General features: G+C 47.0%; 1 protein-coding gene across 2 annotated transcripts in view; it reads right to left on the bottom strand.

The window, feature by feature from the left end:
* The window catches only part of CSGALNACT2 (chondroitin sulfate N-acetylgalactosaminyltransferase 2), an 86,187-nt gene extending 78,473 nt beyond the window's left edge, over nt 1–7,714 (bottom strand). The window contains exon 1 of one of the 2 annotated variants that reach the window (XM_063958744.1): nt 7,496–7,714. The gene's annotated coding sequence lies outside the window, so the exon portion shown is untranslated. The remainder of the gene's footprint in view (nt 1–7,495) is intronic. The other variant, XM_063958743.1, reaches the window with a different exon arrangement.
* Between the last annotated feature and the right edge of the window lie 15,187 nt (nt 7,715–22,901).

Below are 22,901 nucleotides of genomic sequence, written 5' to 3'. Positions count from 1 at the left end.
AACGCCACTTGTTTAGATAAGCGTGTTAGCGCCTTGTCCACCCTAGGAGGTGTTTCCCAGCGCTCCCTAACCTCTGGCGGGAAAGGGTATAATGCCAGTAATTTCTTTGAAATTATCAGCTTTTTATCAGGGGCAACCCACGCTTCATTACACACGTCATTTAGTTCTTCTGATTCAGGAAAAACTATAGGTAGTTTTTTCACACCCCACATAATACCCTGTTTAGTGGTACCTGTAGTATCAGCTAAATGTAACGCCTCCTTCATTGCCAAAATCATATAACGTGTGGCCCTACTGGAAAATACGGTTGATTCGTCACCGTCACCACTGGAGTCATCGCCTGTGTCTGGGTCTGTGTCGACCGACTGAGGCAAAGGGCGTTTCACAGCCCCTGACGGTGTTTGAGTCGCCTGGACAGGCACTAATTGATTGTCCGGCCGTCTCATGTCGTCAAACGACTGCTTTAGCGTGTTGACACTATCCCGTAGTTCCATAAATAAAGGCATCCATTCTGGTGTCGACTCCCTAGGGGGTGACATCCTCATATTTGGCAATTGCTCCGCCTCCACGCCAATATCGTCCTCATACATGTCGACACACACGTACCGACACACAGCAGACACACAGGGAATGCTCCTAACGAAGACAGGACCCACTAGCCCTTTGGGGAGACAGAGGGAGAGTTTGCCAGCACACACCAAAAGCGCTATATAGATTTTATATATATATATATATATATATATATATATATATATATATATATATATATATATATATATATATATATATATATATATATATATATATATATATATATATATATATATCTATCTATCTATCAGGGATAGCCTTATAATAAGTGCTCCCTTATAGCTGCTTTGTTATATCAAAATATCGCCATAAATTTGCCCCCCCTCTCTGTTTTACCCTGTTTCTGTAGTGCAGTGCAGGGGAGAGACTTGGGAGCCGTCCTGACCAGCGGAGCTGTGAGAGGAAATGGCGCCGTGTGCTGAGGAGATAGGCCCCGCCCCTTTTCTGGCGGGCTCGTCTCCCGCTATTTAGAGAAATCAGGCAGGGGTTAAATATCTCCATATAGCCTCTGGGGGCTATATGTGAGGTATTTTTAGCCTTTATATAGGTTACATTTGCCTCCCAGGGCGCCCCCCTCCCAGCGCCCTGCACCCTCAGTGACTGCCGTGTGAAGTGTGCTGAGAGGAAAATGGCGCACAGCTGCAGTGCTGTGCGCTACCTTTAGAAGACTGCAGGAGTCTTCAGCCGCCGATTCTGGACCTCTTCTGACTTCAGCATCTGCAAGGGGGCCGGCGGCGCGGCTCCGGTGACCATCCAGGCTGTACCTGTGATCGTCCCTCTGGAGCTTGATGTCCAGTAGCCAAGAAGCCAATCCATCCTGCACGCAGGTGAGTTGACTCCTTCTCCCCTCAGTCCCTCGCTGCAGTGATCCTGTTGCCAGCAGGAATCACTGTAAAATAAAAAAACCTAGCTAAACTTTTTCTAAGCAGCTCTTTAGGAGAGCCACCTAGATTGCACCCTTCTCGGCCGGGCACAAAAATCTAACTGGAGTCTGGAGGAGGGTCATAGGGGGAGGAGCCAGTGCACACCACCTGATCTGGAAAAGCTTTACTTTTTGTGCCCCGTCTCCTGCGGAGCCGCTATTCCCCATGGTCCTTTCAGGAACCCCAGCATCCACTAGGACGATAGAGAAATATAGTCCTAAGAACCGCCCGGTCACGGTGAAATATCAGATATGGGGAGCCACAGGACAAGGCACCCAAATCCGACACTCTTCTAGCTGAAGCAATAGCCAGCAGAAACACCACCTTAAGGGAAAGCCACTTAAGGTCAGCTGTACCAAGAGGTTCAAACGGAGACTTTTGTAATGCCTCCGAAACCACCGACAAGTCCCAAGGAGCCACAGGAGGGACATAGGGAGGTTGGATACTTAACACACCCCGAGTAAAAAGGTATGAACATCAGGTAAGGTCGCAATTTTTCTCTGAAACCACACCGACAAGGCAGAAATATGAACCTTAAGGGAGGCCAGACGCAGGCCTAAGTCCAGGCCCTGCTGAAGAAAAGCCAACAACTTGGCCGTATTCAGAGTCATAATTGTTAGATGCGCACCAGACAAAGTAAGAATGCCAGACCATATAGTAGATCCGAGCAGAAGCCGGTTTCCGGGTCCGCAACATAGTTTGAATGACCGCCTCAGAAAACCCCTTAGCCCTCAAGATGGAAGCTTCAAGAGCCACACCGTCAAAGACAGCCGAGCTAGGCCCTGGTAGACACAGGGGCCCCGAACGAGAAGGTCTGGGCGTTGAGGAAGTAGAATTGGATGCTCCGACGATAGACCCTGCAGGTCTGAGAACCAGTGCCGTCTGGGCCATGCCGGAGCTATGAGGAGCAGAATCCCTCTCTTTCTTGCTTGAACTTCCGAATTACCCTGGGCAGTAGTGACACCGGAGGGAACACGTATGGGACCCGAAACCTCCACGGCACCGCCAGCGCATCCACGAATGCTGCTTGAGGATTCTTGTCCTTGCTCCAAAGACTGGAACCTTGTGATTGTGTCGAGACGCCATCAGATCTACGTCTGGAAGGTCCCACCTTTCCACTAGGAGTCGAAACACTGCTGGATGGAGGCCCCACTCGCCGGCATGTACGTCCTGACGACTGAGAAAGTCCGCTTCCCAATTCAGGACTCCCGGAATGAAGATTGCCGATATGGCCGGTAGATGGCATTCCACCCAATGTAGAATCCGTTAGACTTCCTTCATTGCCAGACGGCTTTGAGTGCCGCCTTGATGATTTATGCAAGCCACTGTGGTGGCGTTGTCCGACTGCACTTGAACAGAATGGTTCTGAATTAAATGCTGGGCTAGGGTCAATGCATTGAAGACCGCCCGCAATTCCAGAATGTTGATCGAGAGGAGGGACTCTTCCTTGGTCCACCGACCCTGAAGGGAGTGTTGCTCCAGCACCGTGCCCCAACCTCTTAGACTGGCATCTGTCGTCAACAGAACCCAGTTGGATATCGAGAAGGGACGGCCTCTGCACAATTGTTGGTCTTGCAGCCACCAGAGCAGCGACAGACGGACCTCCGGAGTCAATGCGATCATTTGAGACCTGATCCGGTGAGGCAGGCCGTCCCACTTGGCTAGAATCAGCCTCTGGAGGGGGCGAGAATGGAATTGAGCATACTCCACCATGTCGAAAGCTGACACCATGAGGCCCAGCACCTGCATCGCCGAATATTTCGACACTTGCGGACAAAAAAGGAAGCAACGAATCCTGTCCTGAAGTTTCAAGACTTTCTCCTGAGACAAGTACAACCTCTGGTTGTGAGTGTCCAATAGCGCTCCCAGATACACCATGCACTGAGCAGGGACCAGGGAGGATTTCTTCCAGTTGATGAGCCACCCGTGGGATTGTAGAAACCGGACCATCATATCCAGATGACGTAGGAGAAGTTCTGGGGAATTTGCCAGGATGAACAAGTCGTCCAGATACGGCAGTATCCTGACCCCTTGACGGCGGAGTACCACGGTCATGACCTTGGTGAAGACTCGCGGAGCCGTTGTTAAACCAAAAGGTAACGCCCGAAACTGGTAATGGAGGTTGCCAATCGCAAACCTCAGGTATTGCTGATGTGACGCTGCTATAGGAATATGCAGGTAAGCATCCTGTATATCCAGGGAGACCATGTAGTCCCCAGGTTCCAAGGCCAGAACTATAGAGCGAAGGGTTTCCATACGGAACTTGGAAACCTTCACAAACCTGTTCAATGCCTTGGAGGTTGAGAATGGGCTGGGAGGACCCATTCGGTTTCGGGACTAGAAACAACGGAGAAGAGTACCCCCGGCCCCTCTGCGCAAGAGGCACCTGTACTACGACTCCTGTATCCAGCAGGGTCTGTACCACCTAAAGTAAAGTGTGTTTGCCTTTGTCTGGTCCAACGGGACATCTGTCTGGCAAAATCGATGAGGGTGTCTGTTTTTGAAGGCTATGGCGTAGCCTCGAGTGACGACTTCCCGTACCCAGGCATCTGAAGTGGTATTCAACCATTCCTGGGTATACCCTAGAAGCCGGCCCCCCACCCTGGGATCCCCCAAGGGGAAGCCCATCCCGTCATGCGGCAGGCTTATTGGCCTTGGAAGATGGCTGATGGGCCGCCCAAGCTCTTTTGGGCTTTGGCAGTACGTGCCTGCTTGTTGTATGCCTGACCTTTTGCTTTAGCTGAAGGACGAAAGGAAGTACCTTTAGCCTTCGACACAGAAGGAGCGGTACTTGGCAGACAGGCAGTTTTGGCATTAACCAAGTCAGCCACTATCTTATTTAAGTCCTCCCCAAACAGAATATCTCCCTTGAAAGGGAGTACTTCCAGGGTTTTTCTAGAGTCTAGATCCACAGACCAGGATCTCAGCCACAATATCCGGCGAGCCAGGACTGACGTAGTAGAGGCCTTGGCTGCTAGGATACCGGCATCAGAAGCCGGCTCTTTAATATAGCAAGAAGCAAATCCATGGACATAAGTTTTTGAAACCTTTATGATCCCTTCCCACTTCAAGAAATAACTTCTATACCCTCCAACATTTTAAACATAAAAACCGGTACAAATGCAGAGAGGGGAGCGTGGCCACAGGTAAAAAGGGGGGGGGGGCTGCAAGTTAGGAGAGCCAAGAATCAGTACAGACCATACAAAAAAAAAAAAAAAAAAAAAGTACTGTACCTGCTATAAAAAAAAAAAAAAAAAAAAAAAAAAAAAAAAAAAGGTACAGTTGGAGGGTATGAATTTCTAGCAGCTGGGTCAGCAAGACACATGTAGCCTGAACAATATTTATCCTGACTAAAAATATAGAATAGAAGCAGCTGTAAAAATAAGTGTTATCTGGCTTTTTTTTGTCAATGAGTGGACTGCAGTGCCCTAGTAAAACTTAACCTCCCCTGTGCAGCACATCTGTGCAAAATTACACCACCTATGTAAGTTTATAAGTCCCAAAACCTACATTTTAAAAGGGGCTCATTTATTAGCAATCAATGGACTATTGGGGGTGTGTGTGTGTGTGTGTGTGTGTGTGTGTGTGTGTGTGTGTGTGTGTGTGTGTGTGTGTGTGTGGGGGGGGGGGGGTGGGGGGGGTGGGGGGTGGGGGGGAGATTCAGTATTGTTGACACCCAAACGGCATTTACTGGAGCAATGCAATTGTTCCCCCCCATAAGGCACGAGTGTGTGCCCAGAAAGTACCAGGTGAGAGCTAAAACAGTTTAAAGTACTGGTCTGGGCACCCAAACTCTCATTTTGATGCCCAAAGTGCAGACTTATCGCACATTTCTGCTCGCCACCTCAGGAGGCCATGAGAAGAATTGTGTACTCCTGTTGCTATTAGCCTCCGCATGGAGCAAAATTTAATTGCTCCATTGGTTGCCCCTTAGCATTTATCTGGCTAAAGACTGGCTGTGCAAGCATGCATCTGGTTGTGGTAGTTAAATGCACTTTTTGACTGAAATGATGTTAAAGGACAAATATTTTAACACAGGAAAAAAGCATAATACACGCACAACCAGACATAATAAAGTGTGTTAATGAAAGCTGTAACCCAGGCTCCAAAATTCCTCAATTATTCAGATAGAGACGTATACTGTAGGCCTCCTAAAACATGCTGGAACACACAACATGCTAGGCACCTTTATTGCAGGATAAACACACAACTAATACAGGCACATTACACATTTACATTATTCTACAATCACCTACTCTAGCAAAGAACAAATCCCTGTATTTTAAAACTGAAAGCGGATAGTATAAAGGGCATCACCTGCAGCTCAAACAGATTCAACTCAGGAGGAGAGACAAGGGGTTGGGAGTACAGAGCAGTGAAGTGGACTATATCAACCAATCAGCTCTGAGATAGCCTTTATCAGGCGCATTCTATAAAATTATGGGTAGAAGGGTATTGGTTGCTAGGGGCAACCTCTCCACAGCTTGATACATCAACATCCAAGGTAATCACTGCTTTGTACAATCTATCAAGTAGTGCAGTGCACTGTCTCCTCATGTGTTCCCCTAATCTTTCTGCAGCTGGATGGAAAAACCATAACGCCATCTAAGCATTACACTTCCAGTGAAGGCTGGTCTGAAGTTTGCAGGAGGCCCATATTTTCTGACATAATGAAGGGTATGTACATATTAATAAATTGCAGCAGTGCTTAATATCCTGTATCACAGCATACAGCAGCGCTGCTGGAGAGTGATAATATATAGACCCCAAAGAGAAAGTGGAGTGCAATATGTATCACCAATTTATCCTTGACCTGTCACCTGCATATAAGGAAAGAATTTTGTGTGCTTTCCCAGTATACAGACCATCCGTGCTTGAATGAGAATCATTAGACCAGACATACGGTATATACATGAGGTTCTAGTCCTCATCAAATCAACTTGCTAAATTACATGAAACAGCCAAGAATAGCTCCACCTTGTGTGATACATCAATTTTAAACATTAATCTCACGCCATCCAGAACATTAGTACCCCACGGCTCCCTTTTCAATAAACAAAATCACAGGTTAGTGGATTATGAGAATCGAATTGTCGGGCTCAATCACTTCTGATTTAACTGAAGTTGGATTTCAGTCAAAATGTTACCACTCATACCAGGCTGTACACAGCGGTGTTACACCTGCAATTACTGTACTAACATAGCCAATAATGGGCTCATTGATTTCAACCAAGTATGTAGGCATTGTGATGGTTTTCCCAACAAGTTCCAGAGAATTGGCCCAAATGCCAGCTGAATTATGGCAGTATGAGAGTTGTGGGCTTATTAATAGGTTGTAATGGTAAAGTGGTTTTGTCAAGGTGATCTGGGATTTGTAGTGCCTCTCAGCAATACATTGCAGGACCTATTGAATCAAGGAGTCCGGTAAGGTACATGATCTTACTTATCATCAGAGTATCTATCACCCAAAACCCAAATCTGGGGCTATCCACTAAAATTTAATTTATTTATTTTAAAACACAACGGATCATAAGCACAGAGTAGCAAATTTCTATGGCCTTTTCTGTTACTTTCTGATAAGAAAATACAAACGTAAAGACATAGAGATATCCATCCTCTTTTTTTGTATGTAGGGGAGGAGGCCCAACATATTTTTGCAGCTGCACCCCTTCCTAATCCCCTTGTAAACCAGGCTCCATCAGCTGTGAGTACTCAGCACCAGCCACTGTAGTATACAACCAGAGCACTATATCTATGAACTGCAGCGTAATATTTGTTGCTACCTTTGCGTTAGTAAATAATGTATCTATGGAGTATAAGACCTTAATAATGATGCACATTAGTACATACACCAGCTACTGAGATCTATGGAGAGGATGTGGCTGTGCAGAGATGACACAGGGCGCTGACGTATGTACCCAGCTGCAGTCTTTGCACACAACTAGCATTACCCAGGTGTGTGATCACTAACAACATCTTACCTGGGGGCACAGCGCCTCCTCACCAGGCGGGCTGCGGGCAGTGTGTGTCCGGTACGCGGCGTCCTGGGTGCTGTGCTCTGTGCGACTCCCACTCATCGGCCGCGCTGTATGCACTGTGTGTGCGGCTACACACTGACTGCTGCGAGACCTGTACAGCGCCAACACTTCCTGTGACTGAGGAAATGAGACAGGACAGAGGAGGAGACAGCAAGAGACCGCCCACAGCTGCCATGAGACATCCTGCACACAGCCTATAGCTAGATGAGACTGACTGAGGCCGCCCATTGCCACACTAACAGCTTCAACACCTTGACACATTATTAAGCTCACTGTCAGACTCAGACACCATAGTTCCAGCTGGAAGTACAATGAAAGTAACAATCGGCCACTTGCTGACAGATGGGCAGAATGAGGAGAATCTCCAATACGCAATGCTTCATGTTAGCAATGCTTTCTGCAGCCTAACCCAGCTGCAAAATCAAATATTAATAATAATAATAATAATAAAATTATTATTATTATTATTATTATTATTATTATGCAACAGTATTTTAGAAGGCACACATTTTTTATTATTGTCATGATTATTATTATTAGCCATTACTAAGGCACCACAAAGGTCTGCAGCCCAGTGCAAAGGGGGAGAAGAACAAAGCAACAGCGAATGACACTAAGGACAACACATCAACTAATTAATGTACTTAGGAGGTCATTCCGGGTTGATCGTAGCGGTGCTATATTTAGCACATCTACGGTCATCTTCCCTGACATGCGGAGGGACGCCCAGCACAGGGCTAGTCCGCCCCACGTCAGTGCGGCCCCCCCTCCTCCCCTGCAGAAGTGCAAAAGCATTGCACAGCGGTAATGCCTTTGCACTTCAAAAGTAGCTCCCGACCAGCGCAGCTTTAGCGTGCTGGCCGGGAGCTACTCATTGCTCCCCGGCCTGCAGCAGCTGCGTGTGACATCACGCAGACGCTGCGGCCCGCCCCCCATTCGATCCAGCCACACCTGCGTTGGCCGGACCACACCCACGTAACGGTGGCCTAACGACGCCGTTCCGCCCAGCAACCGCCTCTGCCTGTCATTCAGGCAGAGGCGATCGCAGCCCTGCTACTTCGGCCGTCTGGCATGCGTCGGCGCACTACGGCGCCTGCACAGTAGGGACCCGTTCGATCGGATGCGTTATAAAGCAGCAAGCGAACGGGTCAGAATGACCCCGCTAGGACCCTATTCAGTGAGGCCACCCAGCATGGTGATCGGCGGCCAGTTAGGCTGCGTATGCAGGTGGTCGACCACAATTTTTCGGGTTGCAGTGGTCGTGCATGATGTCATGCGGGCACCCCCAAAAATGATCCAGCCACGGCTGCGTTGGTCAGCCCACTCCCCCACAACAATCAATCACCACGGCTGTCAATCAGGGATGCGATCGCATAGTGACTCCTCGTACGTTCGTACTGCCATCGCTTTGCATGTGCAGACGTCCGGAAAGCGGCCATCTTCGTTCATTCAGCAGTAGCGACGGCTGCTGAATGAGGGCCTTAGTACTGAGGACAAGCTGGAAGCAGTCTCGTCTCATGGGCACAACAAATGGCATGAGATGTTGTAGGGGACAGACTAAGGAGAAGGTGCCAAATGGGTGGTGCGCAGAAGAGGGATTGGCAGGAAAAAAAAAGAGATCCCTGGCCGTGAGAGCTTGCAATCTAGAGCAGTGCTTCTAAATCAATTTCTGCCTGGTACTCACTGGCCAATTTGCGTTATTTGTAACCACACACACACACACACACACACACACACACACACACACACACTATTTGCAAAGCAATACAATTATACTGAATATAGTTGCTATTAGATCAATGTTTAGGTGCTAACATATATCATAACAGTAAATGTGCTATAAACATGTTACAAGAATGTCATTAATTGTACTGTACATACTGTGTTCATGTCTCGTATATTGCAATCTATGTAACATTTTAAACTGTCAATAAAACTATAGCTGGCATCTGCTTTTTTTAAAGGGAATAGGTTATATTTTGTTAGCTGCATCTGAAGGTGTATACACACAGTGCTTTATTACCTTGTGATTTTGACTATATAGTCAAAATCGCAAGGAAAGTTAGGACATATTGCACCGTGTGTACACAGCTTGTGATACCGATGCGCGGTCCCGCGAGGTCGGTATCGCAAGGTTAGATAGACTGTGCAGGCAAGTCAATTTTGACTAGTACTAAAGTATAGTCATAATCACACATAGCCAATATTGCACTCAAACTCGAAGATAGCCAAAATCTCACAGTGCGTATGCACCTTGACTGTGATGCATGGAGCAGAAGTTCCATAGGACACTGCTTTCCCTATGTGTCTAATTATCACCTGGATACCTTAACCCCACCCTGACATAACAGTGAGCACGTCCACTGGTGCCAAGCTGGGGGTAGCGGGTACTAATTACCAGGGCCTAAGTTTGCTGGAGGGGGTCTGTCGGGGGCCCAGGTCCTTTCCCTACCCCCCATAATGTAATTACTTTCATCCATGAAGCAGATTCCTCCATCACAGCCGGTGCCATTTTCTCAATAATATGGAAGATGGCGCAGCACATTGAGAGCAAAGACTCTGGAGAGTCTTTGCTTACTACTGCACATGTGCCATCTTTCCAAATATCACCAGGAACATGGCGTTGGCCGAGTAGGGGTACCTAGGAGCAAGCAAGGTAGGAAGCAGTTGCCTTCTCCCCCCTCCCCCCAACCCCCCGATTTGAATGGTGTCGCCCTGCAATTAATATTTTTACATTTCCTTTATTTCTAGACCACACCCCCATGCCCGTGTGGCTCATTATAGCCCTGAGTACCCCAGGATGAGAACCACTAATCTAGAGAGGGACAGTCACAAAAAAAGGCTGACACAGCCTGGGGGGGTGGGGTTGATGAAAGAGATCTCAAGCCATGGAGAGAGATAAAAGTGGAGATATGGGAGAGATGTGTGCTCAGCAAACCGCTCAGCACACATCTCTCCCGCCACTCAGCACAGCGCGACGTGTGCTGCGTGTGCGGGGGGATACGGGGGGGTGGGGGTGGTGCTCATTTCACGACCTGCTAGATTGAGCAGGCCAACCTAGCACCAGTGACAGCGATGTGCGGGGCTGCGCACCGCTATCGCTGTGGGGGCTACACACGGAGCGATCATGCTTAAAATCTAAGCAATCTAGTTAGATTAGATTTTAAGCAGCGATCGCTCCATGAGTACCCCCCTTAACTGTAATTTTACAGGCTGTGTTAGAAAAATGACAGTTATTTTGATACATCTGCACCTGGGTGAGCACTATGAATTTTTAGGGAACATACGAAGCCTTGGATTCTGGTGGATAGTGCCAGAGTCAGAGTTATCAAGTTGGTGGTGCGGCTCACATGAAGTCTAAAGGGGCATACACACTAGACCAGTGCCTACCGGTAGCTTGCCGTAATATTTTCAGTAGCTCACAGAGCGCACAGACTTGGGCAGTCACTGGCACTCCTCCTCCCTTCATTTTTAATATGGTGCCGGCCGTCAGCCAATCAGAGCTCGTGGACCGGCAGTGGCGGCACCCGATTGGCTGCCAGACCGCGCGTTTTGATTGGCTCACTTACCGGCACCGTATTTTAAATGCCTGCCGCCGCCGGAGACTCTGTCACCCTCACCGCAGCCGCTCTCCGTACTTCACATGAGAGGCGCGTGCTGCAGCAGGAGGAGGAGCACCGGCGGCTGTAGAAGAAGCCAGCAAGGGTTAGCACTGTGTGGGGCACTGTATTGGACACTGCGCGGGGCATTTTATCTGGCGCTGTGGGGGGGAATTATATCTGGCACTGCTGGGGGGCATTATTTGTGTATCTGGCACTGCTGGGAGGCATTATTTGTATATCTGGCACTGCTGAGGGGCATTATTTGTTTATCTGGCACTACGCGGGTGGGGGTATTACTTGTAGTTGTGAGGCCACACCCACTTTTGAGTCCACACCCACTTTCGCAGAAACGCACGTGCATTGGGGAGAGGGGGTAGCTCCTTCAGAGGTTTTATTTTCCGAAAATAGCTCACACCCCAATTAAGGTTGGAGACCACTGCTCTAGACGATTTAAGTGGACAATATGCACAATAAAGATATTCTCGTGTATATCATCACATGTGTATGAACGATAACGATGGGCGCTCCTGCAGGCGATTATCGTTTATCTTTATCAACTGAACATGCATGCCAATTTAGGCTAAATATTTCATGACTGCATGTTCAGGGATGGGAGGGGTGATGTCACTGAACAATATCGTTCACTCTATATCATTCAGTGCGTATACGCTTTATCTTTCATTCTGCATCTGGGAACATTTCAAGGGAAATCTTTATCTTTATTAGATCAAAATCGTCTAGTGTGTACCAGCGTAATCGTCTAGTGAGACAGAACAGTGAAAAGGTAATCTGTGAAAAGGTGACGTGGTAATCGTTAACAAAGGGGAGAGATCAGGAAGGTGTATAGATGGAGACACGGAGGGGGGGGGGGGGGTGAGAGTGACAGGGGGCTATATTGATGATGTTACAGGAATCAGTCCACCTAGGAATTATCCACCATAAGGTTTCCATACAAAAAAGTAAACTTGGAGCTCTTTGTATTCATTCAGTAACTCATTGTATTCATGGATTTGTGTGTATTGTGTGTTCAGAGACCAGAGCGGTGACATGCCCCTCTCTGCTTGTTTTAAATTAGCCCATCATTGTCTTGTGCTCTTCCTTCAGATAAGACTCTGTATGAAGTCATTTGGAATGAGTTATATGCAATAAAACTAGAAGTAAATCACTCTGTATATATAAGTGTCTATCAAGCCTGGAGGTAATTCTCCTCCCAGAAATTGTGTCATATAGGACTTTTTGACACCAAAATCTTTCTGAAGTTGTTGTTGCGCAGAAAGACTGGACATATAGAAATAGGTGATGGTATCGGAAGCAGGGCCGTCTTAACAGCAGTTTGGGCCCCTGGGCACAGAAATGCACCGGGCCCCCTACCCGTCCTCCAGCGGTAGGGGTGGGGGTCAATGGCAGCTTTGATGTCCAACAGGCGGTAGGGAATGTTCTATCTTCCGCTCAGCATGTAGGACCTGGAGCAGTAATTTCTGCTAATTACTACTTTACTGCACAGATGGGGTCAGAGGGAGAACACTAAACTGTATAATGGGGCATTGGGCTCAATGAAGGTGCCCTGGTACATGACTTTCAGGGTGGTAGGGGGTGTTTAATACATAGTGGAGTGGTGGATAGTGGAGTGGGATTAATATTCATAATTTTCTGGTGAGAGTGCAGCTTGCTTGACAGCACATATCCCAAGTTCCTGAAAATATATTTCTTCCCTTTGAATGGTATAAAGAAAACTAGAGAGTCCCATTTTTCAGGAGGTACAGAGAATTGGGGAACAGAGTTCAGGAGCCAGAGCAATCCACCAACGAAAATGTAAAACTGCATACCAGGCGTGTGGAGCTGGAGTAGGGACCAGCTGCTTGAAGGCTGATATCTCTGGTTCTGGGCATAGCAGAAACAAGCTGTCAGTGTCCACCAAAAGGAGAGAGGCCCAGCATTTGGAGTATATACTCAGAAAAACTCTAAGTAATACAGAACCTGAGATATCTGGCTCTGAAGAGCAATTAACAGGCTTGGATGGGGTCCACTGCTTTGAAGTAGGATATCTCCGGTTCCCCAGGGCCGATTTTCAAAAATCTGGTACCAATGGAAAGAGGGGACCCTCAGCTATCATCCAAGGGCCCTTATACTCCTGAGCCCATACGAAAAGACGGCCCTGATCGGAAGCAGGTCTCCCCAGAGAAGTGCTGACACTGAAATACTGGAGAGGCAGAGAAGTAAGGCATGCACATGTGAAGTACACACATGTGATTCCTGCATGTAACCAGAGCAGCACGGTTCTTTAACCACATGTGGGTAATGCATATTACTAGTGTATCTTATTTGTGGGATTCATTTTAGTGTGTGTTGTGTATTCAAGAATTCTAATTCTATAATATAGTAACATTATGACCACCAGCTAATAGCCAGAGTAACAGCTTCACAGCAGGGTTCATTAAATTGTCATTTTAGACACAGGTCTGGTAGCCCCCAGGCAGAGCCGGCGGAACCCGCTCAGCGAAGGGATGCTGTGCAGGTAGGCGCCAGGCAGCAGAGGCGCCTTCACTGCTCTGCATCCCTTCACTGTGCGCTGTTGTTGCCGGCTGCCGCTGCGCCTATCACTGTACAAGCAGCGGCAGCCGGCAGCCTGGATCGCGGATCTTCTGTCCCCCTACTCCAGCCCCGCCGCTGATGTCACCTCCTCCCGTCCCGTGTCAGCGCTGTGACGCTTGTAAGGGGAGGTGTGTGGGCGGGACCAGCAAAGGACGGCTTCGGGAGCAGAGAGCTGCAGTCACTGCGGACTGCAGTACCGCCAGGAGCCACTAGATGCCCCCATCCCTATGGACGGAGCCATCTCATCACCTGTCAGGAGTTTTCTTTTTATGACTGACCGACCGACCGACCGACCGACCGTCCGACCATCCGATATCTATCTATGTGTCTGTCTATTATCTATCTATCTAATGTTTAAAAGGGGGGCGCTGTCTGCCGTAATGTGTAAAAAGGGGACGCTGTCTGCCGTAATGTGTAAAAAGGGGACGCTGACTGCCGTAATGTGTAAAAAGGGGCCGCGGTCTACCTAATGTGTAAAAAGGGGACGCTGTCTGCCGTAATGTGTAAAAAGGGGCCGCGGTCTACCTAATGTGTAAAAAGGGGACGCGGTCTGCCGTAATGTGTAAAAAGGGGGACTGTCTGCCGTAATGTGATAAAAAGGGGACGCTGACTGCCGTAATGTGTAAAAAGGGGACGCTGTCTGCCGTAATGTGTAAAAAGGGGACACTGTCTGCCGTAATGTGTAAAAAGGGGATGTTATCTGCCGTAATGTGTAAAAAGGGGTCGCGGTCTACCTAATGTGTAAAAAGGGGACGCTGTCTGACGTAATATGTAGAAAGGGGGACGCTGTCAGCCGTAATGTGTAAAAAGGGGGACTGGCTGCCGTAATGGGTAAAAGGGGCTCTACCTGGTGTAGTGAGCGCTACTGTGTGGCGTAATTTGAATAATGGAGACTACCGTAATATGAATTGGTATTATTTTGTGGCCACACCCCTTCCCCATGAAGCCACACCCCTATATTTTTTCTTATTATGTGTGATTGTCTGTCTGTCTATCTATCTATCTATCATCTATCTATGTGTCTGTCTATTATCTATCTATGTGTCTGCCTATTATCTATCTATCTCATATCTGTGGGGGAGTGTATTTTAGCATAGCAGGGCTGTGATAACTTGTGCAGCCCTGCTATGCTAAAAAAGTTTAAAGCAAAACAAGACCAGACCTGCAGCTACTCACCAGTGCGACTGATCCAGCAATGATGTTCCCGGCTGTGACGTCAGACATCCGCCCTCCATGCGTTGGACCCACCACGCCTGCAAAACGGTGAGTAACTGCCACGGATCGCCTCTTGCCTGTCCGTCTTCTTGCGATCGCCGATGCGATCACATTTCTCGCTGGCGGCGTCGCTTACCGGCGATGGCATGCGCAATGCGTCTGGCGTGCAAGCGCAGTTCCGACCCGCTCGCACCACAGCGAAGAACCGCTGTGTGCGAACGGGTCGGAATGACCCCCAATGTGCGGTGTAATGTGAACAAGATTGTGCTACTTTCTACAGTAATTTGAATTGGTACTATTGCGTGGCCACACCCCACCCCACCCCACCCGCTTCTTGCGGCGTGCGACTTCGGTGCGCACTGTCCCTTTATTAAGTATGGGAGGGAGGGCGCAAATTTATAGTTTGCAGGGAGGCGCTGAACACCCTTGCACTGGCCCTGCCCCCAGGTTCATTTTGTGAGCTGCTCCACTGTGGTGTGTGAGGGCTAACCGGCACACTTTCATAGCCGACATTCACCTCTCACATCAATGGCACATGGTGCTCCACAATTTCCACAATCGGTTATTCGCAATGGTGCCATTTGTCCAGTCACAATACATCTTCACCACAGCAGCATGCGAACAGTATCAGAAATACTGCCACCCTTGGCCCGAAAGCCAATAATCATCCCTTACTGCAACTCAGATAAATTTCCCCTTTTACCCATGACAGCAACGAGTGATATGTGTGCAGACAGGGCCGTCTTTTCGTATGGGCTCAATGGGCTCTTGCCCAAGGGCCCCAGGAGTAAAAGGGCCCTAGGCTTATAGCTGAGGGTCCCCTCTTTCCAGGGGTACCAGATTTTTGAAAATCGGCCTTGGGGAACCAGAGATATCTGACTTCAAAGCAGTGGTCCCTATCCAAGCCTGTTAATTGCTCTTCCCAGCCAGATATCTCAGGTTCTGTCTGACTTAGAGTTTTTCTGAGGGTATTTTCCAAAAGATTGGACTCTCCCCTTTCGGTGGACTCTCGCAGCTTGTCTCTACTATGCCCAGAACCAGAGATATCAGCCTTCAAGCAGCTGGTCCCTGCTCCAGCTACACATGCCTAATGTGCAGTTTTATATTTTTGATGGTGGATTGCTCTGGCTTCTGAAATCTGATGCCCAAGTCCCTAGTATCTCCTGAAATGTGGGACTTTCTAGTTTTTTTTTTTTTTAAATCCCATTAAAGCTAAGAAATCTATTTCCAGGAACTGGAGATATCTGCAGACAAGCAAGATGCCCTCCCACCTTAAAATTATGAATTATAAGCCCACACTACTATTGACCCCTCCCCTACGCATTAAACACCCCCTACCACCCTGGAAGTCATGTACCAGGGCCCCTTATTTCAGCCCAATGTCCACTTCTAAAGTTTAGTGTTCTCCTTCCCGCCCCATCTGTGCAGTAAAGGAGTAATTAGCAGAAATTACTGCTCCAGGTTCTACATGCTGAGCAAAAGATAGAACACCCCCTACCGCCCGCGGGACATCAAAGCTGCCGCTGAATGCACCCTCCACCCCTACCACTGATGGGTGGGTAGGGGGCCCAGTGCATTGCTGTGCCTAGGGGCCCACACTGCTGTTAAGATGGCTCTGTGTGCAGACAGCCTATTGCACTCCTTACATACCCACCAAGCCAGAACACGATACATGACATACTTCATATGCTACGCGCTGCCAACTGGTAGTGGTAGTGGTGGTGGTGGTGTGTGTATATTGTCCTTCAAAGCAATCAAACTAGTAAAACCAGGAGAAAGAGGGGGTGACATATTGAATAAATTATCCAAGAGAAATGTTTTGGATTTTCGAGCTCCAAACCATGTCGCCCCTTGGATTTAATGAAACTTTTGAAATTGTCCCTTTTTTATTGTCATCATGATCTTCAGTACCAAACATACTGGTGCATTTCTGAACAATTTTTTTAGTATTTCTTATTAATTTTTGGTACTATTCATTATTAAATATTAGCATGTTTCACCTCTCACGGATTCTCTCTTATACAGATATAATGGCTACTATATTAACACTACTTTTGATATAATTTTTATATTTGCATGTAGCACTCTTTCACCTTTACACCATACACTGACATAAGAGAAAGGTGACTATCCCCATGTTAAGTTATCTTAACCATGTATGATTATTTTAATTGCAGTTATTTAATTGAGAGACATTTTCCATGTGCACTTTGGGCATTTGAAGATCTGTGTAAAAAGGCCATTAAATATACTTTTAGACTTGGAAAAAAAAGTACTAGCAAACCTCCAAAACCTGACTCCAAAAGAGACGTTGCGTGTGATCTTGAGCTTCAACATTGCTTCCTCTATACCCGGAAGCGATGGTGCGTTCCACCGTGCGCTCCAAGGCAGGTATACACATCTACCTGTTGAAATGTGTTGTTTTTATGTATAAACCTCCAACAGAGGTTTATCATTAGTAATACATGAGTTTTTAAAGCCTTATTAAATCCCTAAAGGATGTCTTTCATTACACCAAACGTTTTACACAGGAAGTGATGTCACTAATGATCCAGCCATGTGCTGGATTTCAATTATGTGTGTTGGTATAAATATAGCTCTTCAGTTCCATTGCCCTTATGCCCATGATGAAGTCAAATCACTGACGAAACGCGTTGGACTGCTGTACCTGAACCTCTTTATGGACAGATAAGCTTTTTAAATTTTTTCATCTTGTACATTTGCATTTTTACCACTGTTTCAAGAAATATTGGAGACAGGATGTATCCGATATTTTATGTGGACAGATGAGCTAAAATTTATCTTTTATCTTGTTTTTTTTTTTAATTTAATGTGTACAACTAGTTCTTTGAGCAACAATGGAATAAAAACCGTACATGCTATGTTATATTTGATCTATTTCTTCTATGTTATACCCATAATGGTCATATGACCGAAGAAAGACTGTATCAGATAAGTAGTGTCCATTCATCAATTTTGGTTTTCACACCATATACTTGAGACACTAGAAGGCGCCCTTTTCTCTTCACTTCCTAAATAAATAAATAAATTATATATATATATATATATATATATATATATACACACACACACATACACACATATATATGCATACGTACACACACGATTTCCTTTTGCAGTCTTTGCACTAAAGTCACTTTGCAGTTCAAAGCCTCTGAGTGCTGCCTCGTTTTTTTTGTTTATATATAGCTCAGGCGCGCACAGCCAATCAGGAGCGCACTCGAGATACAATGTAGCGCATGGGCGCTCCATTATATCCAATGGTGGGAACTTTGCGGTCAGCGGTCGACCACAAGAGTGACCCTACATAACCTCGCGGTCTACCGCTGACCGCAAAGTTCCCACCATTGGATACAATGGAGCGCCTATGCGCTACATTGTATCTCGAGTGCGCCGCCTGATTGACAGATCTAAATCAGGAGATTGCCATGACGTGGAACTCCCTGATTGGCTGAAGGGACCCTCTTTGACAGCAGTCACGGGGAGTCCCGCCCGTCGGGGAAAGAGGTCCCATGTGTAAACATGAGACCCCTTTCAGTGCGTGGTCCGTGTTTTGCGTTTTTCTATTTTGCCAAGTACATGGATTACAAACAAGAAGAGTACCAATCTACACAGGATTGTTGTGAGTATAATTTTATTTACAGGTACCCCGTGGATTCTACGTGGAGAAGGGGACCGACTCGTCGTGTCAACATAGGTAAGTATGTATGTATGTTGGTGTGCATGTATGTAATAAAGTTGTACTGTCACGGGGGGGGGGGGGGGGGGGGTGGGTGTGTGTGTGTGTGTGTGTGTGTGTGTGTGTGTGTACTGTTTTTATTTGGGTATTTCTTTTGTAGTAGAACTACAGGTACCAGCGGGCCCGTTTCCCCCCGCATGCTGGTACTTGTGGTTCTCCAAGTACCAGCTTGCGGGGGAGGCTTGCTGGGACTTGTAGTTCTTCTACAAAAAACAATATTCTTTCATTTTACACTCTGGCTATCAGCCCCCCATCCGCCGCCCTTGGATGGGGGGGGGACAGCCTCGGGCTTCACCCCTGGCCCTTGGGTGGCTGGAAGGGGGGGACCCCTTGATTTAAGGGGTTCCCACTCCTCCAGGGTACCCCGGCCAGGGGTGACTAGTTGGGGATTTAATGCCACGGCCGCAGGGACCAGTATAAAAGTGTCCCCCGGCTGTGGCATTACCTCTCTGACTAGTGGAGCCCGATGCTGGTGTGAAAAATACGGGGGACCCCTACGTCTTTTATCCCCCGTATTTTTTGCACCAGGACCGGACGCAGAGCCCGGTGCTGGTTGTTAAAATATGGGGGATCACCTGTCAATCCCCCCCCCCCCCCCCCCCCCCCGTATTTTTACAACCAGGACCAGCTCAAAGAGCCCAAGGCTGGTTATGCTTAGGAGGGGGGACCCCACGCATTTTTTTCTGGGTTTTTAAAACACTTTTGTGCCGTCCATGAAGTCGAATCCAGGACGCACACTATCGTCAATTGGTCCGTTTTTCGACAGCGGGACTGTCGAATCCGTTTTTTATTGAATATGTCGAATTGGGTCCCGGCGGGAGGGGTGTCTGACTGTTGAATTGTGTCGAATTTAAAAACGGTCGAATTCCAGCCGGAATTCGACCGCAATTGCATATACCCCTATATACTTATTAAGACTCAAAACTAAGGAAAGAGTACACAGTTTGCTGAAGTTTCCCAATCTCTGCCATTACAGTAGAGGTTTTAAGGATATCCATGCTTGAGTGTAGATGGTTAAATCAAATTGACTGAGGTACTAATTAAGACACCTCTGCTCAAGCATGGATAGCCTTAAAACCTGGACTGTAATAGCAGAGTTTGGGAAACACTGCAGTAGGGTAATCATGCCATACATCTCAAAAAGAATAAGGGAGGTCATTCCGAGTTGTTCGCTCGCAAGCGGATTTTAGCAGATTTGCTCATGCTAAGCCGCCGCCTACTGGGAGTGAATCTTAGCATCTTAAAATTGCGAACGATGTATTCGCAATATTGCGATTACACAACTCGTAGCAGTTTCTGAGTAGCTTCAGACTTACTCGGCATCTGCGATCAGTTCAGTGCTTGTCGTTCCTGGTTTGACGTCACAAACACACCCAGCGTTCGCCCAGACACTCCTCCGTTCCTCCGGCCACTCCTGCGTTTTTTCCGGAAACGGTAGCGTTTTTTCCCACACGCCCATAAAACGGCCTGTTTCCGCCCAGTAACACCCATTTCCTGTCAATCACATTACGATCGCCAGAACGATGAAAAAGCCGTGAGTAAAATTCCTAACTACATAGCAAATTTACTTGGCGCAGTCGCAGTGCGGACATTGCGCATGCGCATTAAGCGGAAAATCGCTGCGATGCGAAGATTTTTACCGAGCGAACAACTCGGAATGAGAGCCAATAAGTGTATGATGACAGGAAAAGGGATTAATACAGTGGTTCTAAATCTGTGTGCAGTGTCACCCTGGGGTGCCTCGGGGCACATACAGGGGTGCCCTGGGTTGACCATAAATTATATAAATTATTTATGGTCAATGTAATAGACAATACCAGTGCTGGTGGCTGCCAATCATAAAATATTTGAACAAACAGAAGTGAATACTGCCCTCACCACATAACACACCCCAAGGATAAAAAATAACACAATTTACTTAATTTAATGTTTTTCTGAATTTCACAATAAGAAACATTTGGTTTAAGGATACTGTGACAAAAAATTTGATCCACTAGGGTGTCATGATTCAAAAAAGTGTGGGAACCACTGGATTTCTGTGTACTATAAGTGGTACAAGTAAAAGGAATTGATAGATGGCTAAATCAGACAGCAGTTGAAGCAGTTACAAAGCAGGAGTTGGAAATGGAATTAACTAGGAAACATTTAGACATTTTTGGAAACCATTGCATACCTGTCAACGTTTTAAAGCTGGGAAGAGGGATACTGGTGCATGCCCCTGAAATAAAAGGGGGTGGTCTTGTGGGAAGTGCAGTGATCGCAAGCCACACCCCTGTTTTCGCTGTTGTGGGGGGGCATGCCTAGTGCTGTGAGCTGATGGCATGCCCCTTGTCCCTCTCTGCAGCTGGTGAATGGGTCTCCCAACTTGACCCCCACCGCAAGACACTGCAACCCACGGATGGGACAGTCCCAGAAAAAACAGAACTGTCCTGCCAAAATTGGGACAGTTGGGAGGTATGCATTGTACACAATAGTAAGTGGAAGTGGCAGAGGGGGCGTGAACTAAAGCTGGACATACATTATACAATTATGTGGCAGATTATCTCCCAGATCTGGCTGGTTGGAATGAAAATCTGGTGATGGATGAGAGCAAATTACAATTGACCATTTGCTCCCAAACAGGGCCATCTTAACAGCAGTGTAGGCCCATGGGCACAGCAATGCACTGAGCCCCCTACCAATCCTCCAGCGGTAGGGGGTGCTATCAGCGGCAGCTTTCATGTCCCACAGGGGGTAAGGGGTGTTCTGTGGACCTGGAGCAGTAATTTCTGCTACAGATGGAGTGGGAGGGAGTACAGTAAACTGTGGAAGGGGGCATTGGGCTGAATGAAGGAGCCCTATTACATGACTTCCAGGGTGGTAGGGGTTGTTTAATATGTAGGGGAGGAGCTTAAATATTCATAATTTTCTGGTGGGAGGGCAGCTTGCTTGACTGCAGATATCTCAAGTACCTGAAACTATATTTCTTTGCTTTCAATGAGGTAAAACACAAGAGAGTCCAACCTTTCAGGAGGTACTGGAGACTTGGGGATCAGAGTTCAGGAGCCACAACAATCCACTAATGAATATATAAAACTGCATATTAGGTGTTTGGAGCAGGAGCAGGAGCAGGGACCAGCTACTTGAAGGCTGATATCTCTGGTTTTGGGCATAGTAGAGACAAGCGGCCAGTGTCCACCAAAAGGGGAGAGTCCAGTCTTTTTGAGTATACCCTACTCTAGGGTCAGACAGAACCTGAGATATCTGGCTGGGAAGAACAATGAACAGGCTTGGATGGGGTCCACTGCTTTGGAGTCAGATATCTCCGGTTCCCAAGAACCGATTTTTAAAATCTGGTAAAACGGCCCTGCTCCCAAACACTGGAAAATTGACATAACCTGTCATTCAGACAAATTGTTTCAATCCGTGATTTAACCAATTTTTATGAATAACAGTTTTTGTCCATATTCCAGTGTTTAGGAGCAAATGGTTGATTGTCATTTGCGCTCGTCCATCACTAGATTTTCATTAAAAAAAGCCAGATCTGGGAGATGATCTGCCACATAATTGTATAATGTATGCCAAGCTTTAGGATAAACAGGAAAATAAGTCAGGTCCTAAGAAAGACCATCAAAAATAAAAGCAAAAACCTTGTCATAAAGCAGATTTATGATATATGTGTTATAAACAGTTCATTACAGCATCTATGCAGTGAATGAGACAAAACATAACAGGAATTCAACAGGAATATGTTGGATGTTGTCGTCTTATAGCTGTGTTTCCAGTTATAATTATTTACACGTCTTGTTGAACCCCTTCCCCCTGCATAACTGTACTATAAATATTAGCATATGCACTACAGCTTGACCTGTGTACTATAGACAAATTAAACTTGTGTGGGCTGTAGCGACATGACTGGATGGGTTCCTTGTTGACCACTAACCATAAAGGTCTGAAAACAAATTCTTATATTAATAGTGAAAGGTCAGTGGGCCGCAGTAACTACAGATAGTGCACGTCTTCACAACAATAACCAGGGGCGGATTGGGAACAAAAAGCGGCCCTGGAAAAATTTGTACTAGTGGCCCCACATGGGCAGCACCAGAGGTGTAAGGTCTAGCCTTGGGCCATGGCAGCAGCACCCTCCCCCCAAGACTTTCCAGATAGTGGGGATGTCCAGCATCAAGGGGAAGTTAAAAGG

Source organism: Pseudophryne corroboree, chromosome 3 (genome assembly GCF_028390025.1).
Source record: "Pseudophryne corroboree isolate aPseCor3 chromosome 3, aPseCor3.hap2, whole genome shotgun sequence".
NCBI lineage: Eukaryota > Metazoa > Chordata > Amphibia > Anura > Myobatrachidae > Pseudophryne > Pseudophryne corroboree.
The sequence above is the reverse complement of the archived record's forward strand: the minus strand, read 5'-3'. Positions and strand labels throughout refer to the sequence as shown.